The sequence below is a fragment of the Balaenoptera physalus genome (genome assembly GCF_965194825.1).
Source record: "Balaenoptera physalus genome assembly, chromosome: 2".
In the NCBI taxonomy this organism is placed as follows: domain Eukaryota; kingdom Metazoa; phylum Chordata; class Mammalia; order Artiodactyla; family Balaenopteridae; genus Balaenoptera; species Balaenoptera physalus.
The window spans coordinates 4,449,734-4,467,989 of NC_138883.1; the positions used below are offsets into that span (position 1 = coordinate 4,449,734).

General features: G+C 37.0%; 2 long non-coding RNA genes across 6 annotated transcripts in view; both read right to left on the reverse strand.

The window, feature by feature from the left end:
- Positions 1–10,866, reverse strand: part of LOC309654394 — a 32,419-nt gene extending 21,553 nt beyond the window's left edge. Inside the window, exon 1 of the long non-coding RNA XR_014260211.1 lies at positions 274–10,866. This is a non-coding gene — a long non-coding RNA (uncharacterized lncRNA). The remainder of the gene's footprint in view (positions 1–273) is intronic.
- A 1,570-nt stretch (positions 10,867–12,436) lies between these two features.
- Positions 12,437–18,256, reverse strand: part of LOC309654395 — a 44,202-nt gene continuing 38,382 nt past the window's right edge. The window contains exons 3-4 of one of the 5 annotated variants that reach the window (XR_014260212.1): positions 13,061–17,794; positions 12,437–12,514 (exon numbers count right to left, since the gene is read on the reverse strand). This is a non-coding gene — a long non-coding RNA (uncharacterized lncRNA). Of the gene's footprint in view, positions 12,515–13,060; positions 17,795–18,256 lie in introns of those variants that run through there. The other 4 variants (XR_014260213.1, XR_014260214.1, XR_014260215.1 and 1 more) reach the window with 4 other exon arrangements.

The window sequence follows — 18,256 nt, forward strand, 5'->3', positions numbered from 1 at the left end:
CTGATTCATGCGTCAATTCACTAAGGCCAATTTTGACATTCTAGGGTTTGCAAAACACACCGAGGCCTCAATATCTCTCACCTGTCTCTAGAACTATTCTTACATCATTATATCTCTCTCATATTTGTTACGGGTTTTTGCTTCACAACAGTTCCTTGTTTATCAATGGGATAAAGAGTCCCTCCTTTAATTTTCTTTAACCCATTTTGTTAGCATAGCCATTACTATTAGTGAAAACACCCACCCCCGGATTAGGAACTAGATGATGCCTACATGGGTCTCCTGGCTCCTATGACCAAGATGCCATCCTACGCTGGCGCTCAAAGAATAATCCTCCTGAAGTCCAGTGCATCCAACCTGAGGAGTATAAAGCAAAGCAGAAGATAAAAATGGTGGAGACACTCTTCACTCATCACTGCTTCCAAATTCACATCGTTATTTAGGCAATACCTAATGTAGCAGATGTGTGAAATCTGTTAAAAAGAAACCACTTCAATCTTGCTGCTGTGCCAGAATATGAGGGCTGTCTACCGATTCTCCTGGCCCCCTCCTCCTTACCCTAAGTGGTAACAGTTATGTGCCATGGCTTTCCAATTGAAACTCAGGCTTCCCTTGACATATTAATGGTAGAGCTCATCTCCACCCATATTTCCATGATTGGAAATTGTTTTCCGCCATTCATCTTTATTTTTATTCATATATTTATGAAGAGAGCCTCAGTTTTTCAATTGTACGAACAGAATGAAAAGGCATGAACACAAAGACTGCAAAGAAGCCCCTCATTCATTCCTGACCTCGGCCCCTAGGGTCACTTCCAATAGCACAACGGACTAGATTCCATTTGCATCGGACCTCAGAGTTCCAGACACATATTCATCATACACGACTCAGACGCCACCAGTAGTCATCCTCGATCCAATACTGTCCCTCCTTCTCTTCGTGTATTTCTACATCGTGTACTGATTGAGGCAATAAATCTCTCATCAATATTGAAACCCCATTAATCACAAAACCTAAGGGCAGTCAGGATATCCCTCTTCTCTCCATAGTTCATTCTCACAGTAGTATTCTCTCCTATAAATCACGATGCTGGTTTTGGGTTGCTGTGGTTTGGTTTGTTCTGTTTTGCTTTGCTTTGTTTTTTTTATGGGGCAGTAATCAATTAATGTTTCATAAAATGTAACATTTATCACCAAGTTGCACTGGCCTTCTGTTTTCCTATAGGGATCTCTCCAATAATATACTGAATGCAACACAGAGGGACAAAAATATAATGGAAACCATGACATGAAATTTGATTATTACTCACATGGGTTCTGGCAATGATAAGGCACCATCACCGTGAAATACTGATAGCTTGCTCAGCTCGAATGTGTCCACTTTAATCAGTAGAAAGAACAGTCGATGATAGAAAAGAGACAGAGAGAAAACAAATTTTATGGACATTGATGTTTTCTTTGCAGATTTAATGTTCTCAGTCATGGAGAATTGATCACTCTTTCATAATGCAGAGATTTTTCTTTTTCTACACAGCAAAATACCCTCAAGCTTCACAGCGACCCAGAACAATAAAATTGACTCTTAATTATTCACATCTACATGATGCTTGGCCAAAAAGTTGACCTCCTAGGTCCATTTGTTATTAGCGGGCATCAGTGGTGGTAATCTTTAGGATTACTTATTGCTGGAACACGTGTCCAATGTAGGCAATGATTGACCTTTTCTTCTTAATATACTATTTACATATTTTGAACCATTCTATCACTTATCGATTAATAGTATGAAATCAGAATTGTGTAACCCAAACAAAGGGCATGACTTTATATATGCCGGACATCCATCCATAGCAAGAGACCAATGTAGAAAACAGAGTATGAATCCTTCTTGGCCATCAGGCTTCCAGATACTTATGGTTCCCTACCCAGGCCTCATCTTATACCCAACTTGATCGTTGGCCCCCCTTGGTCCAATTTTATTTCATTCATTGATATATATCAATTAAATCAGTGATACTGATGAACGAAAGACACAAATATCCAAAACCCAAGAACAAGACCCGCGAATATCCCTAACTTCTCTCCAATCACTATCACCATACATGAGATCGCTTTCCTTAATGAATTTCCAGGATCTAGATGATCACTTCTTCAGCATAAGCTCTCATGGCTTGTTTATCAACAGGCCTTCGTCAACCCTTTTATATATATCTATGACTTTTACGAATACAATAAAAACACTTAAACCAATTCCCCAAACCAAGACAGGAAACCTGGCCATAGCTCACCTGGGTCTCTGTCCCATAGCAACCTGAAAAGGAGAACCTTGATCACAATGGAGGTTGAAATCTCCTTGAGCTTCTATTCTGAAAAGTACCAAACAGAGAAGGTGATGACGAGATGGAGACTTTCTCTCCATGGATCTGCCTATCTGTTGATTGATGCTTTCACTGGCTCAATTCACATAACCAATGAAAACTAATGAGGAGAAAGACCACATTTCTTTTGTATTGGGCCTCAAAGTTCCAGACACATATTATTCATCACCAATGACTCATACGCTGGCATTTATCATCATTGATCCAGAAAAGATGACTTTCTCTTCATTCAATATGTTTCACTGATTCATGCGTTACTTCCCTAATGCCAATTTTGACACTCTAGGGTTTGCAAAACCCAGAAAGGCCTCTATATCGCTCACCTGTCTCTAGAACCATTCTCACATCATCGTATCTCTCTCATATTTATTATCGGGTCTCTGCTTCACAGCAGTTCCTTGTTTATCAGTGGGATAAAGATGCCCTCCTTCAATTTTCTTTCACCCATTTTGTTAGCAGAGTCATTACTTTTAGTGAAAACACCCACCCCCAGACTAGGAACTAGATGATGCTCACACAGGCTCCTACGACCAAGATGCCATCCTAGGCTGGCACTCGAGGGCGAAGCCTCTTTTCTGGTCCAGTGCATCCACTCTGAGGAGTATAAAGCAAAGCAGAAGATAAAAATGGTGGAGACACTCACCACTCATCTCAGCTTCCACATTCCCATTGTTATTTAGGCAATCCCTAATACAGCGGATATGTGAGATCTGTTGAAAAGAAACCAGTTCAATCTTGCCGGTGTGCCATATTATGAAGTTTGTCTACCCATTATCTTGGCCTGCTCCTCCTTACCCTAGTGGTATCAATCATGTGCCATGGCTTTCTAACTGAAATTCAGGCTTTCCTTAATATATTAATGGTATATCTCACCTCCACCCATATTTCCGTGATTGGTGATTGCCGCCGTTAATTTTTATATTTATTCATATATTTATGAAGAGAGCCTCAGTTTTTCAATTGTTGAACAGAATGAAAAGGCATGCATACAAAGACCACAAAGAAGCCCCTCATCATTCCTGACCTCTGCCTCTAGGGTCACTTCCAATAGGACAACGGACTAGATTCCATGTACACTAGAACTCCTAGGTCTGCTTGTTATTAACGGGCATCACTGGCAGCAGTCCTTAGGATTACTTCTTGCCAAAGTACGTGTGTCCACAGTAGGCAATAATTGACCTTTTCTTCTTAATCTACTATTTACTTATTTTGAAGGGTTCTATCACTGATCGATTAATAGTATGAAAACTACATTGAGTAACCAAAATAAGAGCATGACATTACATATTCTGAATATCTGTCCATAGGAAGAAATCAATGTAGAAAACAGAGTATGTATCCTTCTTTGCCGTCCGGCCTCCAAATGCTTATGGTTCCTTGCCGATGCCTCATCCTCTACCCATCTTCACTGTTGGTCTCCTTGGGTCCAATTATACTTCATTTATTTATATATCTCTATCAATTAAATCATTATATTATTGATACTAATGAAAGAAAGACACGAATACCCAAAACCCAAGAACAAGACCTGCGAATATCCCTAACTTCTCTCCAATCACTATGACCATACATGAGATCTCTTTTCTTAAGGAATTTCCAGGATCTAGATGACCATTTCATCAGCATAAGCTCTCATGGCTTGTTTTACAACGGGTCATCATCAACCCTTTGAAATATGTCAATGAGTTTTGAGAATACAATGAAAGCACTTAAATCAATTCCCCAAACCAAGACAGGAACGCTGGACAAAACTCACCTGGGTCTCTGCCCCATAGCAACCTGAAATGGAGAACCTTGATCAAAATGGAGGCTGAAATTACCTTGAGTTTCTATTCTAAAAAGTACCAAACAGAGAAGGTGATGACGAGATGGAGACTTTCTCTCCATGGATCAGCAGATTTGTTGCTTGATGCGTTCATTGGCTCAATTAGCATAACCAATGAAAACGCATGAAGAGAAAGATCACATTTCTTTTGTATTGGACCTCAGAGTTCCAGACACATATTATTCGTCATCGATGACTCATACGCTGGCATTTATCAACATCGATCCAGAAAAGATGACTTTCTCTTCATTCTGTACGGTTCACTGATTCATGCATTAATTCACTAATGTGAATTTTGACACTCTGGGGTTCACAAAACCCAATGAGGCCTTGTTATCGCTCACCTGTCTTGAACTATTCTCACACCATTATATCTCTCTCATATTTATTATCAGGGTTTTGCTTCACAACAGTTCCTTATTTATCAATGGGATAAAGATGCCTTTCTTTAATTTTCTTTCACCCATTTTGTTAACATACTCATTACTTTTAGTGAAAACACCCATCCCCAGACTAGGAACTAGATGATGCTCACAAGGGTCTCCTGGCTCCTACGACCAAGATGCCCTCCTAGGCTGGCACTCAAGGAAGAATCTTCATTTCTGGTCCAGTGCATCCACTCTGAGGTGTATAAAGCAAAGCAGAAGATAAAAATGGTGGAGACACGCTCCACTCATCCCTGCTTCCACATTCACATCGTTATATAGGAAATCCCTAATGTAGTGGATATACGAAAGCTGTTGAAAAGGAACCACTTCAATATTGTCTCTGTGCCAGAATATGAATGTTGTCTACCACTTCTCCTGGCCCCCACCTCATTACCGTAAGTGGTAACAGTCATGTGCCATGGCTTTCTAATTGAAATTCAGGCTTTCCTTGATATATTAATCGCATATCTCGTCTCCACCCATATTTCTGTGATTGGAAATTGTTTTCCATCGTTCATCTTTAGTTTTATTCATATATTTATGAAGAAAGCCTCAGTTTTTCAATTGTACAAACAGAATGAAAAGGCATAAACACAAAGACTGCAAAGAAGACCCTCATTCATTCCTGACTTCAGCCTCTAGGGTCACTACCGATAGGACAATGGACTAGATTCCATTTGCATCGGACCTCAGAGTTCCAGACACGTATTCATCGTACACGACTCATACGCCACCAGTAGTCATCATCGATCCATTAGTGTCCCTCCTTCTCTTCATGTATTTCTACATTGTGTACTGATTGAGGCAATAAATCTCTCATAGGTATTGAAAACCCTATTAATCACGAAACCTAAGGGCAGTCATGATATCCCTCTTCTCTCCATAATTTATTCTCACAGCAGTGTGTCTCACCTGTAAATCACAATGCTGATTTTGTGTTGTTGTGGTTTGATTTGTTTTGTTTTGCCTTGTTTTTTTCATTGGGGCAGTAAGCAATTAATATTTCATAAAATGTAACATTTATCACTGAGCTGACTGGCCTTCTGTTTTCCTATAGGGATCTCTCTAGTAATACGCTGAATGCATACACGGAGGGACAAAATAATAACAGAAACCATGACATGAAATTTGATTATTACTCACATGGGTTCCTGTAATTATAAGATGCCTCACCACGGAATACTGATAGCTTGACCAGCTGGAAATGTGTCCACTTTAATCAATAGAAAGCACAGTCGATGAAACAAAAGAGAGAGAAAGGAAACTTTATGGACTTTGATGCATTCTTTCCAGATTTAATGTTCTCAATCATGAGGAATTGGTCACTCTTTCATAATGCAGAGATTTTTCTTTTTCTACAAACAAAAATACCATCAAACTTGAGAGCACCCCGGAACAATAAAATTGACTCTTAATTATTCACATCTACGTGAAGCTTGGCCAAACAGCTGACCTCCTAGATCCATTTGTTATTAACGGTCATTACCAGTGGAAATATTTAGGATTGCTTCTTGCCAGACCACATGTGTCCACTGTGGGAATTAACTGACTTTTTCTTCTCAATCTACTATTTACATATTTTGAACAGTTCTATCACTTATCGATTAATAATATGAAATCTAAATTGAGTAACCCAAACTAAGAGCATGATGTTATATATTCTGAACATCTGTCCATAGGAAGAAATCAATGTAGAAAACAGAGGATGTATCCTTCTTGGCCCTCAAATTCCATATATTTATAGTTCCTTGCCCATGCTTTATCCTCTACCCAACTTCATCTTTGGTCCCCTTGGGTCCAATTTTACTTCATTCATTGACATATCTCTATCAAATAAATCATTACACCATTGATACTAATGAAAGAAAGACACGAATACCCCAAACCCAAGAACAAGACCTGCGAATATCCCTAACTTCTGTCCAATCACTATCATCATACATGAGATCTCTTTCCTTAATGCATTTCCAGGATTTAGATGATCACTTCATCAGCATAAGCTCTCATGGTTTATTTTTCAACGGGCCTTCGTCAACCCTTTGATATATATCGATGACTTTTGAGAATACAATGAAAACACTTAAACAAATTCCCCAAACCAAGACAGGAACCCTGGCCATGACTCACCTGGGTCTCTGTCCCATAGCAACCTGAAAAGGAGAAGTTTGATCAAAATGGAGGCTGAAATCGCCTTGAGCTTCTATTCTGAAAAGTACCAAACAGAGAAGGTAATGACCGAGATTGAGACTTTCTCTTCATGGATCAGCAGATTTGTTTACTGATGCTTTCATTGGCTCAATTAGCATAACCAGTGAAAACGCATGAAGAGATAGACCACATTTCCTGTGTATTGGACCTCAGAGTTCCAGACACGTATTATTCGTCATCGATGACTCATGCACTGGCATTTATCATCATCGATCCAGAAAAGATGACTTTCTCTTCATTCTATATCTTTCACTGATTCATGCGTTACTTCACTAATGCCAATTTTGACACTCTATGGTTTGCAAAACCCAGCGAGACCTCAATATCGTTCACCTGTCTCTATAACCATTCTCACATCATTATATCTCTCTCATATTTATTATCAGGTTTTTGCTTCACAACAGTTCTTTGTTTATCAATGGCATAAAGATGTTCTCCTTTAATTTTCTTTCACCCATTTTTTTAGCATAGTCATTACTTTTATTGAAACCACCCATCCCCAGACTAGGAACTAGATGATGCTCACATGGGTGTCCGGGCTCCTATGACCAAGATGCCATCCTAGGCTGGCACTCAAGGAAGAATCCTCATTTCTGGTCCAGTGCATCCACTCTGAGGAGTATAAAACAAAGCAGAAGATAAAAATGGTGGAGGCACTCTCCACTCATCCCTGCTTCCACATTCACATCATTATTTAGGCAATCCCTAATGTTGAGGATATGTGAAATCTGTTGAAAAAGAATCTTCGATCTTGCCGCTGCACCAGAATATGAAGGTTGTCAACCACTTCTCCTGACCCCTCCTTCTTACCCTAAGTGGTAACAGTCATGTCCCGTGGCTTTATAATTGAAATTCAGTCTTTGTTTGACATATTACTGGTATATCTTTTTTTTTTAAACATCTTTATCGGAGTATAATTGCTTTACAATGGTGTGTTAGTTTCTGCTTTATAACAAAGTGAATCAGTTATACATATACATATATCCCCATATCTCTTCCCTCTTGCATCTCCCTCCCTCCCACCCTCCCTATCCCACCCCTCTAGGTGGTCACAAAGCACCGAGTTGATCTCCCTGTGCTATGCGGCTGCTTCCAACTAGCTATCTATTGTCTCCACCCATATTTCCCATAATTGGAAATTGTTCTTTTTTTCGTTCACATAATATTTTAAAATTTTTATTTGGGTATAATTCAGCATAGTTTTGGAAGCCCTAACCACTGGTATCAGAGAAGAAAAGAATTAAAAGTGATCCAAATTGGAAAAGAAAATGTAAAACTGTCACTATTTGCCGATGATATTATACTATACATATAAAATCATATATATGATACTGGAAAACTAGTAGAGCTCTTCAATGAATTTGGAAAAGTTGCAGGATTCACAATTAATACACAGAAATCTCTTGCATTACTATACTCTAACAACGGAAGTTCATAAATAGGGATTATGGAAACAATCATATTTACCGTTGCATCAAAAAGAATAAAATAGCTAGGAATAAGCCTTCGTAAGGAAGCCAAAGACCTGTAATTAGAAAACTATAAGATGCTGATGAAAGAAATAAAAGATGACACAAACAGATGATGAGATATACCATATTCTTGGATGAAAGAATCAATATTCTGAAAATGGCTACATATCCAAAGATATCTACAGATTCAAAGCAATCCTTATCAAATTACCAATTTTTTTTTTACAGAATTAGAACATAAAATGTTACAATTTGTATGGAAATACAAAAGACCATGAATAGCCAAAGCAATCTTGAGAAAGAAAAACAGATCTGGAGAAATCAGGCTCCCTGACTTCAGACTCTTCTAGAAAGCTATAGTCATCAAACAGTATGGTACTGGCACAAAAACAGAAATATAGATCAATGGTACAGGATAGAAAGTCCAGAGATAAACCCACGCATTTATGGTCACCTAATCTATGACAAAAGTGGCAAGTATACATATACAATGGAGAAAAGACAGTCTCTTCAATAAGTGGTGCTGGGAAAACTGGACAGCTACATGTTGAAGAATGAAATTAGAACACACCCTAGCACCATACACAAAAATAAACTCAAAATGGATTAAAGACCTAAATGTAAGGCCGCATAGTGTAAAACCTTTAGAGGAAAACATAGGGAGAACCCTCTGTGACACAAATCGCAGCAAGATCTTTTTTGATCCATCTCCTAATGAACATAAAAACAGTAATAAACAAATGGGACCTAATTAAACTTAAAGGCTTTTGCACAGCAAAGGAAACCATTAACAAAACGAAAAGAAAACCCACAGAATGGGGGGAAATATTTGCAAACCATGCAACTAACAAGGGATTAATCTCCAAAATATACAAACAGCTCATGCAGCTCTGATTCATTCTGTTGTGCAGCGGAAGCTAACACAACATTGTTAAGCAACCATGCTCCAATACATACTAATTTTAAAAATAATAAATAAATAAATAACAACAACCCAATCAAAAAATGGGCAGAAGATCTAAATAGGCATTTCTCCCAAGAAGATATACAGATCATTCACCTTTATTTTTAATTACATATGTATTTATAGATTCTCCCATTTTCCTATTTTAATAATAGAATGAAAAATATGAACACAAGAGCAAAGTAAGCTCCTCATTTATTCCTGTCTATAGGATGCCTTCTCGAGTTGAGAATCGAATAGATTAATGTAATATCAGACCTCAGAATTCCAGACGAGTATTCACTGTAAATCACTCATATTGATGACCAGAAATCATCATCAATCCAATATTGGTCCTTTTTCTATGTACACATCTCTTTTTTGATTAAATAAAAAAATCACTAATTATTTTTAGCAGTACAATTCAAGAAAAAATAAGAAAAGCCTTCATATATATAGAATAATTATTACTTAAATATATATCTCTCTTTAATACATTGTTTTCTATATGTGTATTAATCCGTATAGTGGTTTTTATATCCATACTCAACACTGAGATGCAATCTCCTTCTTTACTTATATTCCTCATTTCTTATTAAATACATTGAATTACTTTAATAAAACCATAGAGGAAAGAACTTCTACTATGACTCACAGTAATCTCCATCTCCTATTTCGCAGAGGCAAACCCATAGCTCATATCCATGGACAATTCTAAATCACGTCTAGTGACTTCATTCTGAGGTGTACACAACACAGAAGATGATAAAAATATTCAGACCTAATCACCACTATCTTTGTTTTCTGCATTTCTGTTACTCAGTATTTATGTTTCTGTTACTTTTTTTCTCTAAATTTTTTACCTTGTTAAAAGAAAATCTCAGTCTTTTGTCTGAAGCAGAACAATTAAACTGACCCTTACTTATGCGTGTCTTTCTATCTAACCTTGGCCAAACAGGTGACCTTCACCCATTTATTTAATGGGCATCAGTGTTTTCAATATTTATTAACAGTATCTTTTGTCTCGCTTCACCCTGTTTTTCCTTATGTTCATCTATATTTGCTTAATGGTTCATTATAGATCTATTAATAATAACAAATCTGTCTATGAAACCCATACAAAAATGTGATCTATTTATATTCCTGTCATCTCTCTATAGAAACAGTTTCACCAGAAGGAAGAGACTACTTATGGTCTGGGTTGGACCTCAGAGTTTCAGACATGTTTTCATCATTCAGGACTCTTCCCATCACAATCATCATCACTGGTCCATCACTGAGTCTCTTTTCTTCCATCATTTCTATATGGAATAATAAAATAATATATGGTTCACTAAATATTCCAAGAATAACACACTTCAATACCCCTAACCTCAGTTTACAGAATCATTTCCCATTAAGGGTCCATCTCTTCCAATTTTCGACCTCAATCCTGCCCATTATCAATTATTCAAAAGAATATTTCTTATATTTATCATTGAACTATGAGTAAGTTTTTGCTTAATTTAATACTTTTTAACACTTTTTACTCTTTTCTTTGTTCATTTCTATTTGTTTATTGACTAATTCAGTAAGTCACTCATAATAATTTTAAAATTATTAGTCACAAAACCCAAGAAGAGTCATGATATCACTAACTGTAAATAGATCATTCTCACAGCAACGTATCTCTTTTTAAATTTTATGCTATTACACATCTATGCATTAATCAATTAGTGTTTAATGAAGGTCTATATTTATCACTGAGCTACACTCGCCTTCTGTTACTCTATATGGAAGTTTCAAGTAATACACTGAATGCACAGGGGGAAAAAAAAATCACTGAAACTAAGACGAGAAATTTGACTATTACTTACATTTGTCTCTGTGCTTCTAATACAGAGATGCAATCTTAAGGTGCATCACCGTGGAATAATGCTTCAACAGCACGAATGTGTCCATTTTGAACAATATGAAGCACAGTCAATGAGAAAAAAAGAAAAGAAAATTTATCTCCATTGACTCTTGCATTCTACATTTCTCTTACCCAGTCATTTAGGAATTTATAACTTTTTCATAATGTAGAAATTGTTTTCTCTTAACAGAAAGAACAACCTCATACTTAAGATTGACTCAGAACAATAAAATTGACTCCTAGTTGTTCAAGTCTATCTGATACCTGGCAGAAGTGATGACACCCTTGCTCCATCTATTTCATAGTGGTCATCAGGGCTGGAAACTCTTATTAATATTTCTTGTCTCATCATAGATGTTCATAATGAGAACATAATTTATCTTTTCTTTGTAATCTATTATTTATGTATCTTTAATGGTGCTCTCATTGATCGAGTAATAATTTTAAAACTTAATCGAAGAACTTGAAAATTATATGTTCCTAACATCTGTCCATAGGATCAAATAAACATGAAAATAGAGTATGTATTGTCTTGGACCTCAGGGTTCCAGATACTTATTATTCATCAGCTGTGCCTCAACCTCTACCAATTCTCATCACTGGTTCATTTAAACCCAATTTTAGTTCATTCATTTATATATTTGTATCAATTAAATCATTACTGCATTGATAGTAATAAAATAAATACATGATTAACAAAAGCCAAAGAACAAGACACTCGAATATCCCTAACTTCTCTCTAATCATTACCAAAATAGATTACAACTCTTTCATTAATGAATATCAATGTTATACAATATCAATTTTTTAAAATAAATTTATTTATTTATTTATTATTTATTTTTGGCTGCATTGGGTCTTTGTTGCTGCGCTCAGGCTTTCTCTAGTTGTGACAAGTAGGGGCTACTCTTTGTTGTGGTGTGCGGGCTTCTCATTGTGGTGGCTTCTCTCGTTGCGGAGCACAGGCTCTAGGCACATGGGCTCAGTACTTGTGGCTCATGGACTCTTGAGCGCAGCTCAGTAGTTGTGGCGCACGGGCTTAGTTGCTCTGCAGCATGTAGGATCTTCCCGGACCAGGGCTGGAACCCGTGTCCCCTGCATTGGCAGGCAGATTCTAACCACTGCACCACCAGGGAAGTCCCTACAATATCAATTAATCAGTATAACGTTTCAGGTCATATTTATCAATGGGCCATTATTAACCTGTTGATTGCATTTATTACTTTTTAGAATATAATGAAAACACTTTAGTAAATTACCAAAACCAAGAGAGGAACATTGGTCATTACTCACCTGGGTCTCTGTCTTATACCAACCTGAAATGATAACCTTGATCACAATAGAGGCTGAAATCACTTTGAGCTTCTATTCTGAAAAGTACCAAACAGAAGGCAATAAAAAGATTGAGACTTTCTCTCCATTTGTCCACATGTTTGTTTATTGATTCTTTCATTGCTTCAATTATAATAAAGAATGAAAATGCATGAAGAGAAAAAAGACATTTCTTTTGCATCGGACCTCAGATTTCCAGAACATATTCACTGTACACGACGCATACGCCACCAGTAGTCATCATTGATCCAATACCATACCTCTTTTCACTCATTCATTTCTATATTACTTATTGCTCAATTCATAATTCAGTAATTATAATTTTAAAAATGGTTATTCATCGGAACCACCAAAGAGCTTAGAAATCTCTAATATATATTTAGAATCATTCTTGTGTCAACATCTTTCATTAATTACTCTCATTTTTCATTTTATGAATGAATCAATATAGTACTTCATATTAATCCCATATTTCATACTGGGCTATTTGGATTTCATTGATTATATTTCACAACTTGCAATAATACAGTCAATAGCCTTAAATAAAATATTGAAACTAAGGCCAAAATTTATCTATTACTCACATGGTCTCCACAGTCCTAACACGTGAATGCAACCAGAGATCTCAGGACCATAGAAGAATCCTTCAACCAGCTTGAGTGCTCCCATTCTAAGAGGTACAGAGCAGAAAAGATGATAAAAAATTTCAGACCTTATCTCCATTGATCCTGGTTATCCACATTTCACTTACTCATTTAGGCATTCATTAATTTTTCATAACATAGTATTTTTTCTCTTAAGAAAAGAAAACCTTAAACTTGAGACTGACCCAGAACAACAATGTTGACTCTTACTTATCAGTGTCTGTATGATCCTTTCAGCAAAAGGGCAAAACACTTATTTGTTTACTGTTTAAAAGGCATGAATGTTTTCTATTTTATTAATAATATTTCTTGCCTGACCACATATGTTCCTAGTGAACAATGCTTCGCCTTCTTCTTTTTATGTGTGTTTTTACATTTTTTAATGGCTAGATTGCTGATTTATTATTAATAATATGTCTAAATCTATTAACCCAAAATAGGAATATAATGTTTGTATATTCCTAACATCGACCCATGGGGTCATTTATAACAGAAGATAGGCTAGATTTTGCGTTGTGTGGAATCAGGGTTACAGACACATGGTATTCACCATATATGACTCCTATGCCTCCAGTCATGACCAATGGTCCAGGAGAGGCACTTTTCTCTACTGTCATCTACACTTGTTTATTAATTAATTCACTATTATTTAAATAAACATAAATCAGGGACTTCCCTGGTGGCCCAGTGGTTGAGAGACCACCCGCCAATGCAGGGGACATGGATTCAATCCCTGGTCTGGGGAGATCCCACATGCCACAGAGCAACAAAGCCCATGCGCCACAACTACTGAGCCTGCACTCTAGAGCCCGCAAGTCACAACTACTGAGCCCGCACACCCTAGAGACCTCATGCCACAACTATTGAGCCCATGTGCCGCAACTACTGAAGCCTGTGAGCTCTAGGGCCCGCGTGCCACAACTACTGAAGCCGCATGTCTAGAGCCTGTGCTCCACAACAAGAGAAGCCACCGCAACGAGAAGCCCAAGCACTGCAATGAAGAGTAGCTCCCACTCGCCGCAACCAGAGAAAGCCCATGCACAGCAACGAAGACCCAACAAAGCCAAAAAAAATAAATAAATAAATCACACAAAAAATTATGTGTAAGAGCTTGAATATCCCTAACATTTATCTATACAATCATTTCCCCTGACACCCAACTCTTTCATTAACTGAACTCAGTGTTTCATATGTGGATTAATCATATTGTTTTGTATCAATGGTATTTGACATTAGCATGCTTGGACTTTTTTGTTAATATTTAATTTTTTAAATAATATCTTTTAAAGTAATAATTAAAAAAAAAAAATACGGCTCAATCCAAGACAAGAACATTGACTACTACTCACATTGTTCTCCATCCTCCTAACACAGATGCAACCATAGGGCTCCTGTCCATTGAAGATGCTTAAATCAGCTCAAGGGCATCCACTCTGAGAAGTACAGGTCAGAGCAGATAATAAAATATTGAGAACTCATCTCCATTGATCCTTGCTTCTGCATTTCATTTTTAGTGACTTAGGCAATCGTTAATTTGGAGTATGTTTGTTTCATTTTCTCTTTAAAAAATGAACTTAAAACTTGTCCCTGACACAGAAAATGAGCAGTGACTTACAGTAAGTAATCTTACTGATTACAGTAAGTAATCTTACTATTGTCTGTATTATTCTTAGCCAAAGATTTAACAGTCATGCACCATTTGTTTCTCTTTGGACTTCACTGTTTTCAAATTTATTAACAGTATTTCTTGCATGACCACATATTTTTATAATTGGATAAGGATTCACCCATTCAGCTTTATTTATTTACATATTTGGTTTTTGATTATTTCATTTCTCCAATTATAACAGTAAAGTGAAAATGCATGAATGAACACAAAGAGTAAACAAGATCCTTGTATATTCCTGACTTCTATCTATAGGATCTTTACAAACAGAGTTAATGCATTAGACTTCTTTTTGCTGGACCTCAGAGTTTCAGACACATATTATTTATCATCCTTGATTCAAACCATCAGTCATCATCATTGGTCCAGGATTGGCTCAATTTCTCTTTGTTCATTTCTAAATTGTTTATTAATTCATTAATTCACACTAATCATACAGTAACTATTCTTAAGCAAACCACCCAAACCAACATGAGAACTTTGACTATGACTTACAGTGGTCTCCATGCTTCTAATGCATAGATGCAACCAAAGAGCTTGTGATCGTGGAAGATGGTTAAATCCCTCAAGAGTGTTCACTCTGAGGAGTATAGAGCAGAACAGTTTATATAAAAAAAAGTTAGGACCTTATCTACATTGGTCCTTCCTTTCCACATCACTTACTCCAATTTTTTAGGTATTTATTAATTTTTCATTATATATACACATTTTTTCTATTAACAAAGAGAACAACCTCAACCTTGCAACTGATCCAGAATAATAAAACTGACTGGTAATTATCTATGTCTACATGATCCTTAGCCAAAGAAGTAACACCCTTGATCCATTTATTTCTTAAAGGGCTTCACTGTTTTCAATATTTATTAATAATATATCTTGCCTCACTACATATGTTCATGATTGACTAATGCTTCATTTTCCCCTTTATCTTTCTCTAATGGTTCTATCTATGATCCATTAATAATGATGAATCTAAATCTATGAATCTAATATAAGAACATGACCTTTGTATATTTCTGACAGTTGTCTATATGATCATTTCCAAAAGGAGGATCAAACACATTATGTTGTGTATTGGATCTCAGCATTTCAGACACTTATTTTCAACATCCACAACTCATATGTCACCAGTAGTCATCAATGTCATGTTATTCCATATTAGGGTGTCATTTTCTTCACTGGTGTTTATATTTGTATTGATTAAACTATTAATAATTATTAATTCTTTGATAATAATAAAATAAGTATATAATTCACAAAAAAAACCCCAAGAGCAAGATTCTACAGTCTGTCTATACAATCATTTCCCACATGGATCATACCTCTTCTGTTATTCAATCTCAGTGTTACACATTATTGATTAAACAACATGTTTCATACATATTTATCATTGACAATAGTTAACTTTTTGATTTAAGAATTTTTAATAATACCATGACACCCTTAAACGAAGACTCAAACCAAGATAAGATCTTTGACCATTACCTACCTTTGTCTCTTTCCTGACAGAGGCAGTACAGTAACCTTGATCATGGTGGAAGCTGAAATCAGCTCCAGTATCTGTTCTGAAGAGTACCAAGCAGAGAAGGTAATAAAAAGATTGAGACATTCACGCCATTAATCCATACTTTCTACCATTCATATACATAGTAATTTAGGTATTTATTAATTTATAGTAATATTTATTTATTTTTCTCTTAATCAATCAAACATCAACTCTACTCTGCTATTGATTCTTTTATAACAATATTTTTTAAATCTATGGCCACAAGTCCAAGAAAAAGATCCTTGCATAAATGTGACAAATGTCTAATGGAACATGTCAAACAGGGTGAATGTACTAGATTCTTTTTATGTTGGACCTCAGAGCTCCCAACACGTAATATTCACTGTATATGACTCATATGCGCCAGTCATCATCATTGGTCCAGAATTTACCCTTATTCTTCATCTTTTGTTTAATTCAATCATTCACAAATAATAACAAAATTAATTCATGTAAATCACAAAAACCTAAGAAGTCTCTTGAAAATTCCTAAGATCTGTCTATAGAATTATTTCCCACAGAGACTAGATCTCTTTGTCTATTTGACGTCAATGTTTAATATATCAATTAATCAACATCATGCTTCATGTCAACACCAGCTTCAGTATCAGGCTATGGTTGGCCTTCTGTCATTATATTTCATAGATTTTTTTTTTTCTGGCTGCACAACATGTGGGATCTTAGTTCCCCAACCAGGGATTGAACCCTCGCCCCCTGCACTGGAAGCTTGGAGTCTTAACCACTGGACCACCAGGAAAGTCCCAGATAGTGAATGCCATTAGTCGCCTTGACAAGAAATTTGATTATTACTCACGCTGGTCCGCACACATAGATGCAAACGTAAATTTTTTGACCACAGGGATCATGGCAGAACCTTGAACAGCATTGAGTACCCACCCTGAGGAGTACAAAGCATAGCAGATGATAAAAGGATTGAAGCATTATTTCCATTGATCATTGTGGTCCACATTTCATTTTCTTAGGCATTTAAATATTTACTAATTGATGTTAATAATTCTTTGTCTCATCTCCTAAAAAAAGAGAACACCATTGAACTGACTACTGATCCAGAATAGTAACATTGATATATAATCCCTGGCTATGTGATAGTTAACCAAAGAGGTAATACCCTTGATCCAATTATTTCTTTTATTTTTTTAATACAACTCAAGTAAATTTATTACATAAAACAAAAATATGACAAGGCCAAGTAAAATGAAGGCTCAGTGTTTGGTATAAGTGAAAAAATTATTCATGAAAATTCAAGATAGGTCAATTGCTACTAAAATACTTGCCAGAGAGAGGAGCTTCAAGATGGCGGAAGAGTAAGAAGTGGAGATCACCTTCCTCCCCACAAATACATCAAAAATACATCTACATGTGGAACAACTGCTACAGAACACCTACGGAACACTAGCAGAAGACCTCAGACCTCCCAAAAGGCAAGAAACTCCCCACGTACCTGGGTAGGGAAAAGAAAAAAGAAAAAACAGAGACAAAGAATAGGGACAGGACCTGCACCAGTGGGAGGGAGCTGTGAAGGAGGAAAGGTTTCCACACACTAGGAAGCCCCTTCGCGGGTGGAGACTGCGGGTGGCGGAGGGGGAAGCTTCGGAGCCACGGAGGAGAGCGCAGCCACAGGGGTGCGGAGGGCAAAGCGGAGAGATCCCACACAGAGGATCGGTGCCGACCAGCGCTCACCAGCCCGAGAGGTTCGTCTGCTCCCCCGCCGGGGCGGGCGGGGCTGGGAGCTGAGGCTCGGGCTTTGGTCAGATCGCAGGGAGAGTACTGGGGTTGGCGGCGTGAACACAGCCTGAAGGGGCTAGTGCACCACGGCTAGCCGGGAAGGAGTCCGGGAAAAGGTCTGCAGCTGCCGAAGAGGCAAGAGACTCTTTCTTGCCTGTTTCCTGGTGCACGAGGAGAG